Source organism: Tamandua tetradactyla, chromosome 3 (genome assembly GCF_023851605.1).
Source record: "Tamandua tetradactyla isolate mTamTet1 chromosome 3, mTamTet1.pri, whole genome shotgun sequence".
Lineage (NCBI taxonomy): Eukaryota > Metazoa > Chordata > Mammalia > Pilosa > Myrmecophagidae > Tamandua > Tamandua tetradactyla.
In genome coordinates, this window is record NC_135329.1 from 83386981 (window position 1) to 83410421 (window position 23441).

Consider the following 23441-nt stretch of genomic DNA (forward strand, 5'->3'; position numbering starts at 1 on the left):
CTACCCTAAGAATTTACAGCCAAGCCTGTATTTTCCTATGTTTATAAAAATGTTCAATTAATAATTATATGAGGAGTTTCTGGTTATGAAGTATTTTTATTCAATTTTATTTACCTATCAATTTTTATACATGTGAAGACACTGAATCCAAATTGAATATGGATGTGCTCGCTGTTCCTATTTCTCTCTTCTGGTTGAACGCAGTTGCTTCTATGTCAGTTAATCTTACCTGAAACTTTTATGTAAACTACTCCAAAATGCCACATTATCTGTCTTCTGTTCACTGATATCCTCCAGTTGTCTAGGTATCCTTCCTAAAGCCTCCATTCTATAGTTGATCAATTTCTATTGTGTGGTTCTAGAAAGTGTTTGCTATTGAGTACCACAAGACACGGCAATAGAAATGTACACATTGTCAGTCAATCTCCAATTTTGCAGATGAAGAAATCAAGAAACAGAAAAACGATGGACTTGCCCCACTTTTCTGATTTAAAAGGACCAATGTGCCATAACTGAGCTCTCACCTCTATTGGTTGCCTCTGACTTCTTCTCCTTAGTAATATGGCCATCTCTCATGAGAAGACAATGCACAGAGACTAAATCAAAAGCTTCCTTGGGAGCCCCACCCATTCCTACTTGCTTTGTTCTTAATGGATGCAGAGAAGCCATTCCTCGGGTATCATGGGACCTTGTTTCATAGGTGTCAATGAGGTCCCTTTACCATGTTTTATTTTGTTTAGAACCAAGGTGAAAATCTGATGCATTAGGAAGTTATTCTAACAAGGAGACTCAGGTTTTGTCCCCTCTTGCCCTGAATCTTCTCATAGAGAGGTGAATAAAGAATGAAAAGACTTATAGCATAACTGGCAGGCTAGTTCGTTATGGCTGGTCCCAAATACCCAGGCATGTGCTCAGGAAGGCTGGGCTATGTTATATCTCATGGGATTCTTACTTCCCCTGCCCAGGTCTTAACACCAGTGAATTTAATTCCAAAGAGAAGACTGATGACATCACAGTGTTAGGTAAGAGGAAGTGAACTTATAAGCGAGATGTTGAGAAAGACTTGTGCCAATGAGAGAGAAAGAATAAAAGTGAGCCAGAGAGCCATGCCCACATCCTTCCCATCTCCACTTGTCCTGCAGCTGATCAGTGCCTGAGAACCTGAGCCATTCTGATTGGCAGCACTTTACCTGGGAAAGGGAGTGAACAAAGAAAGGACCTGCCCTCCTCATACATTCTCTAAGTACAATAAATTATTATTTAATAGGATTTATTTTTAAATGCTTCCTGGAGTGGAAGCTTGAGTTTAGATGGTTGTGCACTAAAAAAAGAAGTGAGAAGGAAAGAGAGGGCAAGAGACAAAGATAAGAGAAGATAAGAGGAAGGAAAAGGGAAAAAAATGAGAGAGGAATGAATGATAGGGGAAGGCAGCATTATGATGGTACAGAGAGGAAGGGAAAGAGCTGCCACCTAGTGCTTGCCATGCTGTCAGGTGTCAGGGATGGAGCAGACATGTGCTCCACCCCCAGGGAGCTCACTTTCTACTTGAAAGTGTGGCAATCCACTGACATAATTGGGTGTTTGTTATTTTCCTCTGGTGGACCATCCTTTGGGCACATCTCTGTCCATCTCCTCTTTAAGAACAGAAAACATCTCTTTATCCTCTATGCCCAACAGAGTGTTTGGAAGAGGGAAGAAACTCAAGTGGGTAAATGAAGGAATGAATGAATTTGCTCAACACCCAAAGTGAGGAGTTTACAATTGCAGATTTCTGCTGATTAAGTCTTCTCTGATAAAGGTTGTTTCCCCTGTTTGGCATAAAGCCATGGCATGTAAAGGTGGGAGCCAAGGTTAGTAAGTGGTCAGCTTCCCTGCTCAAGACCATATCCCCAATGACTTCACCTGGACAGCTCACTCTGGGGGCCCTTTGTCACGCTGGGAACATGGTGTGGAATTGAAGCTGCTCCATGCATGGTCGGCCCCATCTAGCTTCATTGACCACACAGACACCCACTGGTCAGCCTAGATCACTACTACCTTCCTGGGTCCCACCTGGACTTTTTGTGTTCTGAGAGGAGGAGTGACATGGTTACATTCCCAGTCTTCTTGCCTGAAACATATACCAGGTTCAGGAATCAGACCACAGCCTCTGCACTTCTGCCACTTCCCAAGACCCTTGCCCTAGATAGCTTTAAGAATACCAAGACCCCAGCCTCCCTCTTGGGACCCTTGGATCTCCCTGGATCACAGAGCTTTGTGCCCCTCACCAAAAATTTTCACTCTGACTTTTGTATAAGACCCAGGCCCCACCATCTGTAGTCACCCCAGGTGATGCATTTAAAAGGAATAAGGAGACATTATCTAAGTGAAGGCTAAGTCCTAACTCAACAAATTTAACCTATTCATATTTTCTCCATTTTTGTTGCCCACCACTTGTGGCCCTGGTACTGATGGCATGCCTTTCTTCAAACACAGTTGTCCTGTTGACACCTGTACAGCCTGTCCTATGTGCAGATGTGCACACTTTACACAGGACAGTCTGTTTAATGCTCACAGCAACCCTTATGAGAGAGGCATTATTATTGCTTGTTCCCTTTCACAGGTGAGGAAACTGAGGCACAGAGTAATCCGGTGGCTCAGAGCATGTACCAAGTAAGGGACTGAGGTGGGATGAGATGAGGTAGCTTAGCTCTGGAGTCCCTGCTTTATTTGTAAGGCTGCACTCTCCCTCTTTCTCCTGTATGACTTCTCACCATCTTTGTTGCTTACAGTGAGTGTGTGGCTGTGTTCTCAGCCTCAGAGTTTCCAGAATGCCAGTCTTTGAATGGGCAAAGTGCTTCTCTTATTGCCATTACTATTTCTTTTATTCATCCATTCAGCAGATGTGGATATGGAAGAATATATACACACATATTCTTATATATTGTGTATAAAACATAAACACATTATTAGAGAAGCTGCAGGTCTATGGAAACTCACACAGAAAATACAGAGTCCCCATATATCCCCACATCTAGTACTAATACCTTACATTAGTGTGGTGTCTTTACTACAACTGATGAAATAGTATTAGATTTTTCCTGTTAACTGTAATCCATAGTTTGCATTAGGGCTCACTGTTTGTATGTCCAATGTTTGTTTGTTTGGTTTTTACTATAGTAATATATATATAGCCCAAGTTTCCTCTTTCACCACATTGAAATATATAATTCAATGCCATTACTTATGTCCACAATGTGGACATAAGATTTGAAAGAAAAACCTCAAAAATGACCTTTAACTTCACAACCCTGAAAGAAGTCAGTCGAAGATTGCCTTTTGTAACCATGCCGATTCTTTTTGTAACTCTTCATTATTATAAAACAATGCATCTAAACTTGGAGAAAATCAGAGTAAACTCTCTCATAGAATGAAAAGAACACAAGGACACTCAATCCTGTGGTCAAAACACAGAAGAAAAATTTGGTGATGCTCTTCTGCCTGCTGTGCCTGAGGATAGAGTAATTAGCAAAATGAAAGACATCCTGCGACTGTGGGCTAAACGGGAGAAGTGGGTTATTGATGCAGGGGCTATAAAATCTCTTTAAACTACAGTGGTTTCCTCTGTTAGCGTCCCACTAATTGAGTATTTCTCATTTAATTAGTTCACATTGCATACCCTTTCTGCGCACAAGATAAAATACTGCAGCTTGGAAAGCAGAGGACCTTGAGGGAAAGAAGGCAACAGTGAGTGGGGGTGGGGGGCACAGGGAAGCAGGTAGAGAGCAGCTCAAATCAGCCTCTCCTGGCAAAAGGACCCCATCTCAGCTCGTGTTGGTGTCTGCACCCAGGTTGCCACTCTGAGTGCATAGCATGGTTTGAGCACCAATAAATTAAACACATAGCCAGACTGCCTAGTTCTTGACTACAACCCTGTGGTTATGCTTCAGTATATATGTGTTGCCTAAGAATTAAGCTGTCACTACTGATGAATCCATCTTGGACCACACAGAATTTCTAAAATAGAAGGGATTTTTCTGGAAGAAAACCAAAGCCTGTTAGAGAAGGGAGATCTGTCTAAATTTCCATAGGTGATAATTGGTAGGGGGTGGGACAAAGACAAGTTCTCTTGGTCACATTCTCAATCCTCTCAACCATGGGATCCCACACCAGTGTCAGGTAACCTTCCCTGGCTGTGGATTATAGCTTGCAACAATTGCAGGGACCATCTCAGATCTAATTTTTGGGAGGTTGGGATGCTCCTTGTGTTTGGTGTCTACAGATGAGGGGTGCTGACCTCAGGGGTCTTTGGGGGAGCAGGGCCTCCTCCCCATTCCATGAGCCTAAGGCACTGAAATGAAACCCAATAGACCACAGACATCTGGGTGCAATTAGATCTCCTTTTCACTAATATCTCAGCTTTTGTTAACCACCGGCAATTCAGTTTTAACATCAAAGTATATTAGAACGGCTTTGAAGTCCTTGGACTCCACCTTGTGAATCAAGATTGGATTCCAAAGTTACAACGCAGACTGTTCTGAAACCCTTCCTTCAAGGGCCTGGTCACCTTTCTTCTTTCTTGTAGGAAACAAAGCTGGCTGGGTAGTTATAATTTCTCAGGGGATGGGCCACACTTTAACTTCTAATTCTCTGCCTGTTTTATCCTCATTTCAATGCAAAGAGAAAACTAGGAAACAGTAAAACAACTGTCTTGAGAATAAACCCCATTTTAGTCAGGATAGATTTTCCCGTGGAAACCACCACCTACTAAATCTCTATGACTTATGCAATAAAAGTTTATTTCTCACTATGTTAGTTTCTGAGGGCTGCCATAAAAAGAAAATCAACTGGGTGACTTAAAACAACAGAAATTTATTCTCTCACAATTATGGGGGCCAGAAGTCCAGTTGTCAGCAGACCACGCTCACTCCAAAGGCTGGAAAGAAGACCCCTTCCTTGGCTCCTCTGACTTCTTGTAGCCCCAGGCATTCCTTGACTTGTAGCTGTGTTACTCCCACCTCTGCCTCCATTATCACATGGCCTTCATGCCTGGGTCTGTGTCTCTGTGCCCAAATTTCCCTTTCCTTAAAAGGATATTGGTCTTTGACTTTAGGGCCCATTCCAATCCAGCATGACCTCAATTTAGCTTATGTAATTTTATCTGCAAGGACCTTACTTCCATATAAGGTCACTTTCTAAGATTCTGTATTGTAGGACACATTCTAAGGTTTGGGGAATCCTATTCAACCCATAACATTTGCTCTAGCAAAGTCCACTTTAGAATGGAGGAAGTTGTCCCAGGCCATGTGTACTACCTCAGACCAGAAGCACCACGACTATGTCAGATTTCATTGGCTAGTACATGCCCATGGCCCCACCAAACTAAAAGGGACTGTGACCTATAGCTACTCATTTGCCTGGTGAGAAAGGGAGGACCAGGTATTATGACCACTCAATCAGCATTTGCCCCCATGATTAATTTCAAAACTGTGTGTGCAATTCCCAGTCACTATTTTACTAGCTGATAGAAGGCATGGTAGTATGGTACCCAGAATATATACATTTAACTCTTTCTCATCTAATTTTAGCTATTAGCCTCACCAAAGAATAAAAATAGGAGGAAATCTGTGCTTTCCCTAGAAACTAGAGGAGTATAGTCACATCATGAAATCTCTGTAGGGTTGCTCCATGGCGTGGAAATAGATTTGGGGAAATGTTGAACAGTGAGCAGAGTGTTACGTAAAGAATTAGATCTCCATTTATCCAAGTGGGGAAAAATCAAGGCACAATTCCAGCAATGTCCACTAACACACGGCAGCATCAGGGGGAAGTTAAGGATGGCCCAAGAGACTGAAGATATAAATGGACAATGACCAGGAAAACTCTGGCCTGCAACCCACAACAATCAGTTCCAGAAACTGGCCATTATCTACAACAACCATTCTAGAAAGTCAAACGACAATTCCTGTAACAATTGATCCAAAATAGGCAGGACTTGGTAAATAACTCACAGATTTCCTAATTTTTGTCCCAGTTTCCAGTTTAGGACCAGCTGGAGAAAACCAAATACATTGCCCTAAACAATCAGACGAGATGCCCTGCTTCTGTCCAGCCTGCCTTCAGCTTCCCCAGGACAACTGTCTGCAATCAGGGCCTAGCTGAAGCCTTCCCTTTCTTTCAACATAAAGCCTTTCCACTGCCCTGCCCACCTTTGAGTCTCTGCCAAAGGCAAGTGATGGTTTTGATGCCCTCACTATAGCAACCTCTGAATAAATAGCTTTTGTTCTTATTCAGATGTCCTTTATTTCCACAAGCTCTTGGAAATCACAGGAAAAAGGTAAGCATCTCAAATACAAAAAAGCAAAGGATGTATACAGACAATTCACACATTGAGATGAAAATTACTACAAAAATAAATAAATGAAATGGCACTTCACTTTTACTACACAGGTTCTAAATCACATGAGAAATGAGACAAAACTAGCAGGATTAACATAATATGCCAGGCTGGAGGACTCAGCCTAATGTGGGAGTTGGAAAGGGACTTGCATCCCACTACCCAGTCCAGGTGGTGGGAAGGGCCCCTGAGGTCAAGCCTAGAAAGTATCACTCTGACCCAGGTCACTGCCTCCCATTGGCCTGAAGATGGAAGGAAGGTCCATTCATTCCATCCAACTAGGAAACTTGGAGCAAAAGTCATAGCCTGCCAATAACTAACTTGGGTCATTTCCAGGGAGATTAGGAAAGAGTGGGACAAGAACAAGCATATTTTGAGGGAAATCTTTTGTCATGGAAACCAGAATGTTGGGGAAATGGAGCTTCTTTTGAAATATTCAGTTTTACTGGAATGAGAAAATGTAACCTAATCAATAGTATAATTCCCTTTTCCTCTTATTAAAACCCTAATAACAATAACCTGTTAAGAATGTATAAAACAGATAATCTTGTGTATTATTAAGGAGAGTATAAATTAATATCATCTTTCTGAATGATGATTTAGTAGTACATATAAAAAATCATAACATGGGCACAGCATTTGGCCAAGCATTTTTATTTCAAGTAATTTATCATAAGGGAGTATTAAAGGATATATTTTAAAGCAAGATGAAATCATGACATTTGTAAGAATATAAAATGAGCATGAATCAAAGATTTTATTTATCTTTTTACTAATTAGGGAACCAGTAAGATATCATCACTGGCTCAAAGGAGAATTCAAAGAACATACATATATAGACCATCAAGGAAACTGAAAATAGATGCAAAACTGCTCAGTGCTAAATTGCATTCCATGGGATGCAATTCATTTGCATTTCTATGGACAAAATTCATTTGCATTATTAACAATTCTCTACAATTACAGAGTTGTTAAATAGCTCAGAGACAAATAAAAGGCTGGTATAACCCTGAAGCCTGCAATACACAGGACACTCAAAAATCTTGTTTGACCATTTCTAATTTTTCAGAAATAAGCAGTGTAAAGATTTAGCAACAAAGATTGTCATCAAAATACTAAGAGTAATAATGGGGCAGGGTGGGGGAAACCACTTAATGTCCAATATGTTCTTGCTAAATTTAACTTTATTGCAGCTATACAATGGAATGCTATGAAATGATTGAAAATTTCATTGCAAGGAATATTGAATTTAGTGGAGAAAATTTCAGAGAAAATGAACACTTTTCATTGCTGCCTAGAAATTAAATTTCATGTAAGGAAGCGGAACTTGCCAAGTTTATGCCTGATTCATGTGTGTGTATGTTTGTGTGTGTGTTTGTGTGCATGCTCATGCACTTCTCATTCTCTAGAATTGAGGTTTGTTTGGGGTTGGAGATAAAGAGATTAGCTGGTCTTCAAAATAAAGACCCAAGCCACAAGAAGGAAGGAGAAGGAGTCTAAGCAGAAGGAGGCCTAAATAATAGTGTAGTGCCAGGTATTGAGAGCAGGTAGGCCCAGGGGCCAGACACAAATTTGCTGTTGCTGATAAAATTTGATCATAAAAATGCCTAATATAAAAACTTTGGCTGCTGCCTGCACCAGCTGATCCATTCAGCAATCCTCTTCCATGCTTCAAGGCAGTCACAGAATAGCCTTGGGTCTTGATAACCATGGAGAATAAAAGGACAGGAAAAGGGTTTATTATAGGGCAAGAAGGGAAAGGAAGACAAGAACTGCAGGAAGACAAGAATTTTCCAGAATTGAAGTGGAAGCTGAAAACAGTCCAACAATTGCTCTTATCTATTTATTGGATGGAATGCTGGATTGTTTATAACATATGGACTAAGTGATCAAACTGTCCTACTCAAGTGTTAGATGATTGTGATGAGATCAGAGGACACTTGAAGTCCAATTCTTGGCTTGCACATGTGTGGAGAAAACTTATGGGAGAATAAGCATCATAATATTGATAGTGGTTATCTATAAGTAGAAAAATTATTTTGGGATTTTGTTTACCTTTCAGAGTTTTTCTCTGTTTTGCATATATTCTTCACAAATTATGTATTACTTTTGCAATAATATAAATTTTACTTAAATTTCTTTGAAAATAAACTTTGCCAGTTTAAAAATCTTAGTTCTGACCCACAATGCATACTGCTCTCTGTACTCTCTACATGTGAGTGTAAAAGGGATATCTCAGTAGGCTGATCCAAAGTAGGCTCCTAAAACTGCCCATGGGCTCCCTTCTCCTACAAGCCTCTATTGATGAATGTGCCTCATTCTAGCATCCTGGAAGAGTTGGCTTCTTCCTCAACTCTACTCTTCCCATCCCACAGGGAACCTGGCCAGTCAATTCAACCCCCTTGATATCTTTGGCATATATTCTTTTCTATATGTACATGTTGCCAATATATCATCCTCATCTCTTGGCAAGATGATAGCTATACTAGATTCCTTTAGTCAGGCTCTCTTCCAATCTATTCTCCCCTCTGCTGCAAGAATATATATATATAAGAAATTAAAATTTAACTATGTTTTTTAAAATTTTTAAACATCCTTTAGAGGATACCATTCCCTCTAGGATATAATCCAAACTCTTTAGTGTAGCTCATCAGGCCTGTATCACATCCTTTCTCATGACCCAGACTCATTCAACACCCCTCCCTGTCCTCATTCTAGGGTCAGGCAAATGAGGTTCATTGAAGTGCCTCTGAGCATGTTGGGCATTGGAAGACCTTGAACATCTCTGTGCCTTTTTACAGAACTCTTCATTTTCCAAAGTGCTCCTTACTTGTCTTCAGCCTCAACTTTCAATACCCAGCTCAGGTATCAACCCCTTTTAAAGCCTCATCTGCACCCCAAGCTGATTCAGGCTCTGAGATCCTTTTGTAACCAAGAAATCAGAATGTAAGGAATGATTTTAATTAGTGAATCATTATATAAATATTTCTTTTTGCTTTCTGGAATATTGGAGTAGACATGGAATTACCTGAATTGTAATCCAGCTGCTGCTTTGATCTCTGATAATGACTATATAGCCCTTATCTTCTGCCCCCGTGATTATAAAAACCTTATGACTAACCTTCATCTGTATTTAAGTATCCAGTTTTTCAACTTTAGAGTCTTATAATCACTAAAGATAGCCCCTAATGTTTGTTAATGAAGGATCTTGGGTCCACCCGGAACTAACCTACCCCAAGTCCCAAATTATCTTGATGACTGAAACTGGATTTAACCTAAGTGGGCCCACCTGACATGTGCAGTAGCTTAGAGTTTAACCCACAAGTCACCTGTACCCCATTCTACCATTTTCTTTCATACACTTAGTGACTAAGTATGTAATTAATCTGCACATGCTCAATAATTAGATCACCTGTAATTACATCATCTGGGACCACTGTATTCATTATCCTAAGCCCTGTCCACCTTTTCTCTAATTAAACTACCCAAATTACTGCAGTTCGGGGAGACAGATTTTGGACCATTAGGCTGTCTGTTCTCCTACTACACATATAATAATAAACTCTTTTTCTCTTTGAAACCCAGTGCCTCAGTAACTGGTTATTGAGCACATCAAATAGAAGAATTCATGGCCCTTGTCCGGTAACACTTTTGTTTACCATTGTCATGGATTTATTAAATTTATAACTGGAAGAGTTGGCTTCTTCAATGGTTTGTCTCCTTCTTTTAAGCTTAGAGAACTTGAAGGCAGAGGCTTTGTTTTATAAATATTCATCTCCAAGCACCTTGAATAGGGCTTGCCACATAGTGGCTCAGACAGTGACTGTGCAAGGAAAATTTGGCTCTGGCACATCTTCCATTAAAGAGGATTAAACTTCACAGTGCAATTGAGTGTGTGTGTGTGTGTGTGTGTGCATTGTGTATGTATGGCTACCTGTATGTAACCGTTTTCCTAATTCTTTGAATCATCAGATACCCTACTTGGGAAAGCATCAGGAGTGTAGTGGTATAGCATCAACAGAACCAAAAAGAGCCTTGCTCTTGGCATAAAAGAGGTTAGGGAAATGCCTGTTTGCTATAAACTTGGAATGGTTGGAACTGTGAATGAAAAACGCTTGTCAATTTGAGAATTGTCCCATTTCCTGCTTGGATTTTGAGGTCTCTGCTTTAGGCCCAGGAAATAGTTAATTTAGTCAGAGATTCCCTGCAGTCTCCATGGGACAAAGCATGGCAGGAAAAGATGAAAACAAATTTATATTAAAGCTGAGCATAAGGCAACAGAGCAATGTGTGAATCAAAACCTGAATTTAAATCCCCAGAAAGGGGATTTAAATATGACTTTGGGTAAGGCCTTCTACAACGGCAGGTCTGCTTACCAACCGTGAACATCCACAGTTCTGTTCCTCATGTCTGCATGGCAAACTCTCAGACATCATTGGGTGACAACACCAGCGAAGATGGTTAAATGTAGACATTTGACTGGCCAGCTCATCCCGGACACCCTGTGCCATCCACAGATACTGAAAGCTCTTCTTCTACAGTTATGATGAACTTGTCCTGGAGCAGGCATCTAAGAGTTTGGGGAAATCTCTTTAACTTTTGTTCCTCAATGTGTTCTTCTCTCAACCCGTCACCCTGGTAGCCCATTGGCCTACCAGCCTTGGAGATCTTTGAAGTTACAGAAATCAAAGAGGTCTGAGAGACTCCTGAATTTTGTAGAGGATGGAATAGAGGCCCTGACAGCATCATCAGAACAACCTTCCTAAAATGCAAATCTTCCCATGTGCCACTCCTGCCTACAAGCTGTTGGTGCCCATGTCTCCACATTGAGTCCTTGCTCTTTCTAACGGATCCAGAGTCCCATATTTTAACTTCCATTCCATCATGCCATTACTCCAAATTGGTATTTTCCAGATCTGGGCACTCCTTTTGCTCCTAGCCCCTAGTCTTTCCTCATTTACTGGCTAGCCTCAGGAAAGGGCCTCTTTCATACCTTCCCCAGGCTGGCTCATGTCTCTGTCTTCTGCTCTCACTGCACTGTGTTCTCCCCCCAACTATTGTACACTGAGTGCTGCTTCCATTGTCTTCATCCCTCTGGCCTCCCCCAGCAAACCTTGCAGCTTCTGCGCATTCACTGGGCATCAACCATTAGTAATAAGATGGTTAGTGAATAGATGGACACTTAGTAAGGGAGGGAGCAGGTGAGCAGGTGGGTATCTAAGTGGGTGGTCAATTGGTTGTGTGGATTGCTGACTGGGGAGGATTTTACATGAGTATCTAGGTGAGTGGGAGAGAGTAGGTAAGTGAATGGGTGAACAGATAAGTGAGTTAGAGTGGGTAGGTTAGTAAATGGATAAAAGAATAGGTGACCAGGTGAGCAATGAGTAAGTTAATGGGTGGGTACAAAAGTGGGTAAGTGAGTGAACAGGTGAGCTTGTGGGTAAAGAGTCTTGCTGAGTGTGGGTGAGTGGGTTGGGTATGATGAGTGAGGGCTCAGTAAAATGGAGGGGAAAAAAGAGTGTATGATGAGTCCAACGTTGTATATCCAATTAGTTGCAAAGCCAAGGTGGGAACCAGGTCTCTCACCTCCCTGGTGCGTTTTATAGCACACTAACCCTTCCTCTGAATACTAGTTCAAGTCACATCACACTAACCTCCAAATTTCTTAAATATATGTCCACACGGTCATTTGGAAGCAAAAGGCTCCTTCCTTTCTCTGCAGACCAAAGTCTAGTTTGGAGGAAAGTAACTTATGCTGGATACCCTCATACCTGCAGGTGAGAACTGGGGCCAGAACTGGGTACCTCCTCTCTGGCAGATGCCCTCACTCTCAGTACAGACATCTGAAGGTATGTACACAGTCAGGCTCATGGTGGACATGAGGTTCCCACAATCACAGGCAGTGACTGATCCATTCATGAATTGTGGGGACCCTACTCAGAGCTCAGCAGAGTAGGTGCCCAGAGACTGTTTGTTAAATAAGGGGTTGAAGGAAGGGCTTGCCAGAATCTAAAAAGCCACTGGAGAACATAATTACTTCTCCTAATTTAACATTTTCATCTACATTCTGAAAACCTCTGAGAACCTAGTACTTTATTTCCTTCAGTTTGGGAAATTAAATTATAACCAAAACACTAAGAGTGTTAAAAAGAATTATAACATATTGGATATTGTTTGTAATTTCAGCTCATAGAAATACTAAATTCACCAACCAGCATCAGTGGGTGGGAATAGCTATTTCTCCAAAGGTGAAATCTTAAGAAAAACACATTTTGAAAGTTAATGAAGGGGAGAAGAGGGAAGAAAGCAGAATTTTTTAAAAAAACATATGGAAGAAAGAATTCTCAACGGACTCCTTCACAGCATGACCAAGCTTCATTGTCTGATTCCTGTGTCATGAGGACACAGTGTTCTGGTTATGAAATTGTGTTTATGGGAAACTATAAATTTTATTGTTTTATTAACTGCTTAAAATGTTACTTACTTGATTGAAGTACAATTCTGACCATTAACAAAAAAGTGCAGTTAATGAACACGGAGACAGCATGGGGGCATCCTATCTTCAGCACTGACATGCTCACCAAGATGAGTGCTCCCGTGTGAATGCCACAAGAATGGGGGATGTGGCACAAGCAGGATGTTGCAGTTTAGCTTGTGGGAGGTTCACTAATCTATCTTCTTTGTGAGGAATGAGAGAATTTCCTGCAGGCAGAAGGGGGAACGAACTTGTGATTCTTGAACAGCTTATAATTCTCATTACAAGAAGAACTGTAGTTTTTTGTCCATATTTACCGTTGTACAAACTAAAGTTTTTTGTGTGATTAATTGGTTCACTCAGGGTCTTTGAGCTTGTAAGTTGTCAGCAGGGGCTGGAGTCACCTCTCTATATCCTCTATTTCTTCATTTCTCCATGCCTGCCATAGGCCACCATGCTGGAGCTTTCTGAAGCTCAAAATGATAAACAAAGAAATCTAAGATGCAGAAGATGTGATTTCCTTTTCCACACAGTGGATGTGTCTCTCCCCAACCATGTGGCCTCCACATCCAGGTAATTAATCTCAGTCCCAACCTCCATGTCCCCAGCCTTGGCGTCATGGGGATAGGCAGGCATGTTTTGGAGCACACTTCCAATTATCAAACTCCTCACAAATAAACACATCTCTGGTCCATAGCCAGGCCATGGGTTCCCCTGCTTGAGCTGTGCCTCCTCATGAGCAATGTCTGCTCCAATCACTTCTAGAATTTTTTTTCTTTTATGAGAAACACACACAATATAATAACATCTGGCCCCCTTATTTCTCAGTGGAGCTGTGTGTGTTCAGCACTGACCTCTCTGGCCTTGCATTTGGCTGGAAGCAATCCTATTATTAAATCAGAAACCACAAAGAACCCTTGCCCCTTGCCCCGACCCTAAGACAAGCCGAGGCTGGCTCTGTCCTGATTTCTCCAGACTGTCTGGCATTTAAATGCCAACATCCCTCCAAAGAGCCATGAGGCAGGTGGCAGGCTGTGCACAACTTTTTATACTTCATTTCTCATTGAGATGGAAGAAAAGACAGGAAAATGGAAAATGTCAGGAGAAATTCAGTGCTGATACCAAGGGAAGATTGCTCACTTGGCAGAGAGGGCAGTTGCCACCAGGTTGAGATTCAGGAGTCCCGGGAGTGGTCAGGATCTCTCCTCAGTGACCCCTCTGTCCTCCAGCTACCACCTGCAATCTCATAAGAGCAGTTATTAGCCTTTACAGTGTCTTTGTAGTCTCCCAGGGTCTGGGCCTGATCTTTTGCATGCCTTGTCTCAAGCCTGCAACCCTCAAACCCACCCCAAAACGTAGATCAGTAGCCAGTCTGAGAAGGCTTGGTTTTGTGAGGCTGAAAGAGAGCCCCACTGCCCACCAGTCCTAGAGCCCTGGCTTGGAGTGTTCCCCACTACCCAGAGACTGGTCTTGGTGGTCAGCTGGCAGATTCAGAAACTCCTGAGCAGTGAATGGAGTATTTTTCATTCATTCATTCATTCATTCTTCCACTTAACCCAAAGTTTTATGGAGCACCTCTTGAAGCAAGCTATCTAGGTCCAAGGATTCAGTGCTGTAAAAAACAGATAGCATGTTACCCTCATGGAATTTCCCCTCTGGGGAAATCAGTCTGAGGCACTGATTACATAAGAAAAATGAAACATTCTGAATACAAGACTGGGGACTCCAGACTGAGTCAGCAGGCATCCCCAGTGGGCAAACTTCTCCTGCATTTCTTTCTCCTGTACCAATTCTTTTTGGGCCACACATGCTGTGATCATTGCTTTTTATTGCATGGTCCATTGCAGAGAGAGTAGTGACCACAGCCTCCAAGGCCTAGGTCAATTAGCAGCTGTTCTCAAAGTGAATTCATCAATTGATATCAAGTTTTGAGATTTGTGAGCTGACTAATAATGGGGCTGCCCTTCACATTTCACCCCCTTCTCTCTCTTCTCTCACTACTCTGTTGTCTTGATGGCAAGTGTCATTATTTGAAATGTTCTTCTTTATTGGTCTGGGTAGTATCATTCAGGGTTCTCCAGTGATATTCACTATATTTACTATATATTATGTAGATTTACTGTAAGGAATTGACACACAGTTTTAGGGGTTGGCAAGTCCATATTCCACAGAGTAAGCCACAGGTTGGAAATTCTTGTAAAGATGACACTGAAGTCATGAGGCAGAAATCCTTCTGAACTCTGGAACTCCCAGTTCTTGTTAAGAACTCCAACTGATTGGAAGAGGTCCATCCACATTTTGGAGGGTAATCTCCTTTGCTTAAGGTCAATTGATTGTAGATGCTAATCCCACTTATACTTTCAAGGTAACAATATCAGTTTGACCAAGCAACCAAATGCCATAACCCATCCAAATGAACACAAATAATTAAGCAAGTACTCTCCGAGTTTGCGTTCCTGAAGGCCATTCCATTTCTTTAGGCCTTTTTTAGTTTTTTGTGCCCTGTTCATCTTTGCTTTTATACTTTTACAGACATCACAACGTACTCCTCTTAGGGCAATTAGAGTCCCAAGTTTGAAGCACTAGTATGGAAGTAGAAATGCACCATTACAAACAGATGGAAAAAATTAAGGGTCATGAAATGAAGGAATTTGGCTCAATTCACTTAATCTATAGATGCTGAGCTGGGTCTCAAATCCAAAATTTGTTATGTTTTTCTACCATATCAATCTGCCTTTCAGCCTAATGAACTTGAGGAATTTCTCTCACATGTTTTTCAATTGGATACCTCTTGCCATTTCTCTGACTACTCAAAGTCGATTCCTTATTAGTCTTACTATGCCTTCTATAGACCTATTACTGCCCACAGAAGAAATTACAAATACCTTACAATGGCTGTCTTGGTTCTCTACAATCTTGCTCAACTCATTTTTACTTCCCCAATAGCCACACAATGGGTATGTGAGACAACAGGCTCTTCCTAGAATCTTCAAGGCCTTCATAATCACCCACCTTTGCTATTTCTGGTACTTTTCATTATTTTCACTTCATCTATCCCCTAAAATTAAGGAAGCAGCTTTCAAATTAAGAAGTCAAGAAGTGGGTGGGGGCTGGAATTGTGAGAAGCATAATAGAAAAGGCTAGTTAATATTGAACAGGCCCTTAGTAGAAATATGAACTTTGCTGAAGAAAGTAGGGAGAATTTTAGAAAAATTGTAAATCTCCTTACTGAAAGCCTAAATTGCCTTTTACAGACTTATGGTAGAAATAGGGACTTGGAGGAAGTTTTGGTGAGGGTTCAGAAGGAAGCAAGGAGCACATAATTGCAAACTGGAGAAAGGAGATCCTTGTTATGTACTGGCAGAAAGATTAGCAAAACTGTGTTCAGCATGGTCTCAGATTTGGACGATGAGAAGATCTAGATAAGCCATTGCTCATTTGAAGGAGGGGATAAGAAGATGGAATGCAGGTGGTCTTGAAGAGCTGGAAGAAGCTTCTGGCTGATGCCAGTGAAAAAATATAGTGACCTCAGCGCTACAGGCACAGGAAACTGACTCTTGCTGAGGGCCTGAAAACATGGAAATGGACTTTCCCTCTGTCCCCTTGGGTAAAGATAAGAGCCCACGCTGGCTGACACTTTGGGTTCAGCCTCGAGAGACACAACACAGAGGACCCAGCTGAGACCACCTAAACTATTGATCTATAGAAGTGTGAGATAGTATATTTGTGTTTGTTTTCAGCCGATAATTTGTGATACTTTGTTATAGCAGCAATAGCAAGCTACTACACTGAGGTTCTTTCATCTGTTTTGGAAAATCCTCATCCACTACCCTTTACATTTCTCTGACCTGTTCTTTCTATGCTCTGCTCCTGGACCTCTTATTAATATGCTTTATATTTTTACCCTGTTTCTTAAGTTTCTTATGTTTTCTCAGTGTATTTTTTTTTCATCTTTTTTGTCTCTTGCTAATATTTAGAGAGCTGGGTAAACTACTTCCCTATTTTCCAGGGCATCAATACTCTATTCACATTTGTTTCATCTGTTGTTAAGTCAGTAGATGTGCAGTGGTAATTAAGAAAATTACCTTCTTAATTTCATTTTCTGTATTCTTTGTGTTTAGAAAAAAAACGTTTAATTCTCTTTGATACATTCCTGTGTTGTGATGGATTTCCCCATTTTCTCTTCTATTTGCTTCACTATATTAACACATATGTTTGCTTCTCTTTCTTGCTGTTCACTTTTTCTCTTGGACTTGTTTCTTGTGCCTGGCAATGTTAACTTTAAAACCAGGCACTACGAATCACAAGTTGAAGAGACATTAGACATTGCCATCTTTCCTCAGGTGTGCTTCAGATGCTCATCCAGAGAGAGGAAGGTCACTTCAGATCAGAAAGGGCTTTGGGACTCACAAGGTTGGTTTCAATCTTTGTAATGCTGTTTCTATTTCTGGTTCACACTCAGTGCTAGAGTGAAGCCAAGGGTCCTTACTGATGTTCTTCAACCTTCTGACTCTCTTCTTCTTTATTACTGTCTGCTAGCCTTCTTAGGCACTAGCTTTATGGCTTAAAAATCATTAAATGCCCTGAGTCTACTCTCACCTCTCTGCACTTTCTTTCTGTCTAGGCCCTTGGCCTTTTTGGAAAATCTATTTGTTGTCCCTGTTCTTTGCTTCTTTTTTGTCTTCTACTCTTTTTCTGCCTTTTCTGGTTTAAGTTGAGAATGTTAAAGGATTGCATTCTCTCTCTTCTCTTAGCATATTGATTCCACACTTTTAAATAAGTGGCTGCCCTAGAGTTTACAGTATAGATTTACAACTATTCTAAACCTACTTTCAAACAACTATATACTGCTTCACGGATAATGCAGATTCCTAAGAGAGTAGCCCTAATCCCTTATAACATTTCCATCACTGATTTCACTCACCCATAAACTATAGTCATCCATTGAATGAATTGTTACCTATTAGATCAGTGAAAGCAATAAAAAAAAGATTGTGTTACCTTCACTTATCCCTTCTGAGACACTCTTCCTTTATGTAGATCTGAGTTTCTAATCTATATCATTTACCTTCTCTCTTTTAATCTTTCTTGTAAGACAGGTCTACTAGAGACAAATTCTCTCAATTTTTGTTTGACTGACAATGTATTACTTTCTCCTTCACTTTTTTTTTTACTTAAAAAATGTTTATTAGAGTTGTGGGTTTACAAAACAACCATGCATAAAATACAGGATACCCATATACCAACTCTGCCGCCAACACTTGCATTCGCATGGAAAGTTTGTTACAATTGATAACACTTTTTTTGTAATTCTACTATTTTTTTTAACAGTAGTCACATTTATTACAATTGATGGAAGATTACCAAAGTAGTACTATAACTACTGTCCATAGTTTAGGTAGGGGTAATTTTCCCCATACACCAACCTATTATTTTTTTTCTTTTCATGCATGTCTTTATTTTATTACTCATGTACCCATATTCTGGGTAAAGGAAGTGTTAGTCACAAGGTTTTAAAAATCGCACAGTCACCTGATAAAAGCTCTATAGTTATATAATTATCAAAGGTCAACAGTACTAGATTAGTGTTCAACAATTTCAGTTATTTCCTTCTGGCTATTCTGATACACAAGAAACTAAAAAAAAATCTATATAATGAGTCTGTAGTCATCATCATTTGTTGAATCCTAATTTCTCAGTGACACCTCCTCCCTCTTATTTGATCATTCTCTTAAATCATCAGGATATCTGTGCAATGACCATTACAACTTCTTTGTGCTGGGAAGGGGTATTGATCTTATGGGTGGGGAAGTGAAACTGGTTGATGTTCTTAGAGAAACTAGTACCTCTGGGTTTCAGGGTTTACCTGGCATAGAAATTATCTGGAGGCCTTAAGTTTCTGAAGAAATAAACTTAATAACTAAAACTTTAATGGCGTCCTAGATAGAATCCAGGATATTCTTTAGGGTTTTCAGAAATAGTGTTGATTGGGGCATGGCATACTGTGGCAATTTGCAATATCTGACCGAAGTTTCATAAGAGTAACCTCAAGAGTGACCTCTTGGCTATGTGAAATCTCTCAGCCACTGAAACTATTTTGTTTCATTTCTTCTCCCCCTTTTGTTCAAGAAGGCACTGGCAATCTCATGATGCCAGGGCCAGGGTCATCCCTGGGAGTCATGTCCCATGTTGCCAGGGAGATTTACACCCCTGGGAGTCATATCCCATGTCGGGGGGTGAGTAGTGAGTTTATAAGCAGAGTTGGCTGAGAGACAGAGGCTACATCTGAGCAACAATAAAGGTCATCTGGGAGTGACTCTTTGGCATAATTATAAGTAGTCTTAGCTTCTCCTTTGCAGGAATAACTTTCATAAGGTCAAGTCTGAAGATCAAGGGCTTGGTTTATTAAATTAGTGGTTCCTAATGCTTGCGAGAACGTCAGGAATTCCCTAGGCGGGGGACTCAAGGCAAACTTTGTAAATACATTTTTATTTTCTGCCTATCTCTGGGATGTAACTAGATATTACATTAACTTGTACAAAATAACAAAATCTCATTCCCTATTCAAGATTTCACGTACTTATGGGGTTCAAATAACTGACCATACAAGTTAAATTAGATAGTATGCTAGAGAAAATATAAATTTTATACCAAATAAACATTACTTACTTTGGTCTCACATAGAAGTTGACATTTTTAAACATAGTCAATATCATCCTTTACCCTGTATTCTGATTTACCTTATTCCTAACCAAATCAGCTTCATTCAAATCTCTAATTGAAGTCTGATTTCTTTTTCAGGTTCTTTACCAATTGCTGTGTAGGTTGATACTGGCTTTTATAGCTGCAGAGTTCTAACTCTGAGTCTCAGTGTCACACAGATACCCAAAGTTCCAGGGAATGACCAGGTTATACACAAAGAGCTCGGCATCTCAGACTTCAGAAATAAAGATTAAAATTCAGGAATAGATGTGACTGCTATAAGATGTTACAATTTAGGAACCTTTACAATAAGCCTTGCTGAACTTTCTGTCCTCCTTAATCATTGAATGCCCAATCCCTGCCCACTTTCTATCTCCTAATAACCTGTGCCCTTGAATTCAATTCTCAGTGTTGGCTAATTATAGTTGGCTTGGATTACTGAGTTCAAACAATATTTGTCCTTTTGCTTCGGGCTTATTTCCCTCATACGTATTCACCATTTGCCCTTCTATTCATCAGTTGATGTACTCTTAGGGCTACTTCTAATCATTGGCCATAATCAGTTCATTATCATGAATAATGCTGCCATAAATACCAGTGTCCAAAAGTCTATTTGTGTCCTTGCTTTCAGTTCTTGTAGGTATATACCTAACAGTGGGGTTGCAGGATCATATGGCAACCCTATATTAGCCTGCTGTGGAATCATCACAATGCCTTTGAGTGGGGCTGCACCTTTGTACTTTCCTACTTATAGTGAATGAGTGGGCATATAACTCTCTCCACATCTTCTCTGGCACTTGTAACTTTCTGTTTACTTTTTAAACATTTTTGTTCACACATCATGCAATCCATCCTAAGTATACAATAAATGGCTCCTGGTGTATTGCATAGTTATGAATTCACCACCACAATCTATAGGGGAATATATCTGTTTCTTCTGCTAAGAAAGAAAATTTAAAAAAAGAGAAAAACAACCACAAAAATCTTGTATCCCTCCATTATATCCCCCTCTTATGACATTTAGCTTTAGTATATTGCCTTGGTTACACTGAATGAAAGAATATTACAATGTTATTGTTAATTATAAATCTAATTTGGATTAATTTTTTCCATACAGCACCCAATTTTTAACACCTTGCAATGTTGATATTCACCTGTTTTCTCTATGTAAAAATTTTCTTTCTATTTATACATTTGATGAACATCATTGTCCACAATAAGTTTTGCTAAGTTATGCAATCCCAGTTTTTTTCCTCAATTTTTTCTTCTGGTGTCATACATGCCCCCAGCCTTCTTCTTTCAATCAATTTACATTCAACTTTGTTCATTATACTTCCAAAGTTGGACTATCATCACACAGTATTGTGCTGTCCATTTTTAAATCTTTACAATCAATCTTGTTAAATAGTCTATAATACTGCAACATCAAATGCCCAATCTCTACCTTCCTTTAACTTTAACTCTTAGAGTTTGATCATTATAATTAGTTCATTTTAGGGAGCCCATACAGTGTTCGTCTTTTTGTTTCTGACGTTTTGCTCAACATAATTTCCGCAAGGTTCCTGCATGTTGTCGCATGCATCATGACCTTACTCCATTTTACAGTTGCATAATATTCCATTATATGTATATACTACAATTTGAGTATCCACTCATCAGTTAATAGACATTTGGGCTGTTTCCATCTTTTGGCAATCATGAATAATGTTGCTATAAACAGTGGTGTGAAAATTTCTGTTCATGTCCCTGCTTTCAGTTCTTATGAGTATATACCTCTTAACGGGATTGCTGGATTATATGGCAATTCTATACTTAGCTTCATGAGGAATTGTCAAACTGCCTTCCAGAGTGGCTGCACCATTCTACATTCCCACCAATAGTGATTAAGTGTAACTATTAGTTCTCACCTCTCCTCCAATACTTGTAGTTTTCTGTTTTGTTGATAATGGCCATTCTGTTAGGTGTGAGATGAAATCTCATTGTGGTTTTGATTTGTATTTCCCTAATAGCTGGCGAAGTTTACCATCTTTTCTTATTACTTTTGAGCCATTTGTACTTCACTTTTTAAAAAGTGTCTGCCCATGTCTTTTGCGTATTTTTCAATTGGATTGTTTGTCGTTTCATCTTTGAACTGTAGTATCTCTTTATATATTCTGGATATCAGATATATGGTTTCCAAATATTGTCTTCTGTTGCGTAGGCTACCTTTTTATTTTCTGACAAAGTCCTTTGACACACAAAATATTCAATTTGGAGGAGATCCCATTTATGTATTATTTCATTGCTTGTGCTTTGTATGTAAGGTCTAGTAAACCACCTCCTACCAAAAGATCTTTAAGATATCTCCTTACATTTTCTTCTAAAAGTTTTATGGTCTTAACTCCAATGTTTAGGTCTTTGATCCATTTTGAGTTAATTTTTGTATAAAGTGTGAGATGGGGTCCTCATTCATTCTTTTGGATGTGAATGTCCAGTTCTCTGAGCACTATTTGTTGAAGAGGTTGCTCTGTCTCAGTTGAGTGGACTTGGCTGCCTTATGAAAACTCAACTGTATGTAGCTGAGAGGGTTTATTTTTGAAACTCAATTCAATTCCATTGGTTAGTGTATCTGTATTTATGCCAGTACCATACTGTTTTGGCTGTAGCTTTGCAATATGCTTTAAAGTCAGAAAGTGTGAGACCTCCAACTTTATTTTTTATTCCCAAAATTCTTTAAGGTATTCAGGTCACCCTGCCCTTCCAAATAAATTTGATTATTGGATTTACTATTTAAGTAAAGAAAGTGGTTGGTATTTTAACTGGTATTGCATTAAATCTATAATCAATTTGGGTAGAATTGACATCTTATCTATATTTAGTCTTCCAATCCATGAACACAGTATATCCTCCCACTTATTTAGGTCTTCCTTGATTTCTTTTTGCAATACCTTATCATTTCTTTTTTGTAAGTCTTTCATGTCCTTGGCTAAATTTATTCTTAAATATTTTACTCTTTTGGTTGCTTTTGTAAATGGATCTTTTTCTAGATTTCCTCTTCAGATTGCTCATTACTTGCATATAGAAATACTGCTGATTTTTGTATGTTGATCTTGCATCCTGCCACATTGCTTTTTTCATTTATTAACTCTAGTAGCTTTGTTATAGATTTTTTTCAGGATTTTGTACATATAGGATCATGTCATCTGCAAATATTGAAAGTTTTACTTCTTCTTATCCAATAAAAATATGGAATGCTTCACAAATTTGCATGTAATCCTTGCACAAGGGCCATGCCAACCTTCTCTATTTTGTTACAATTTTAGTTTATTTGCTGCCAAGCAAATACTCTCCTTCACTTTTGAAGGATGATTTTGCTAGATAAAGGATGGTGTTCTTTCTTTCAACATTTGAAATGTTTCACTCCATTCTTTTCTTCCGTGCATGAATTCTGAGGAAAAGTCCAATATAATTCTAACGGTTGTTCTTTTCCAGGTAAGATGTTTTTATTTTTTTATTTTTTTAAGCATGGCCTCCAGTTTCTTTCAATATATTGTCTTTCTCTTTGATTTTCTGAAATTTGCATATAATTTCTTCCACTTAAAAGGCTGCAGGGGTCTGAAGTTCATTATTTCCCTTTCCTAAGTTCAGGTAGGTGCTGGTAAAATAATTTCCCTTGATGAAAGCCCTTTATAAAGGAGAACAGAATGCTCTAGGTGTTTTTCAAAATGTTGCCTTTATCCTACTCCTGTAGAAGCACAAGGAAACTTTTCTCAGATATTCCCTGTGAACATCTAATGGGGCTATTGGTAAAAAAAACTCATAAAAGTGTGGGAGATTCCTTAAAGTTATGCATCCTATAATTTTCATCTCTCAAATTAATCCACACTGAGGCCTCAGCAATTAATCAAT

At 39.6% G+C, this 23441-nt stretch overlaps 1 long non-coding RNA gene and 1 other non-coding gene across 2 annotated transcripts in view; one reads left to right on the plus strand and one right to left on the minus strand.

Annotated features, from left to right (window-relative positions):
* Positions 1-23441, plus strand: part of LOC143676197 (uncharacterized) — a 121437-nt gene that overhangs the window by 87876 nt on the left and 10120 nt on the right. The gene's annotated exons all lie outside the window — the stretch shown is intronic.
* On the minus strand, positions 22773-22874 carry LOC143678490 (U6 spliceosomal RNA). Its single transcript, XR_013173294.1, has one exon. It is a non-coding gene; the product is annotated as a U6 spliceosomal RNA (small nuclear RNA).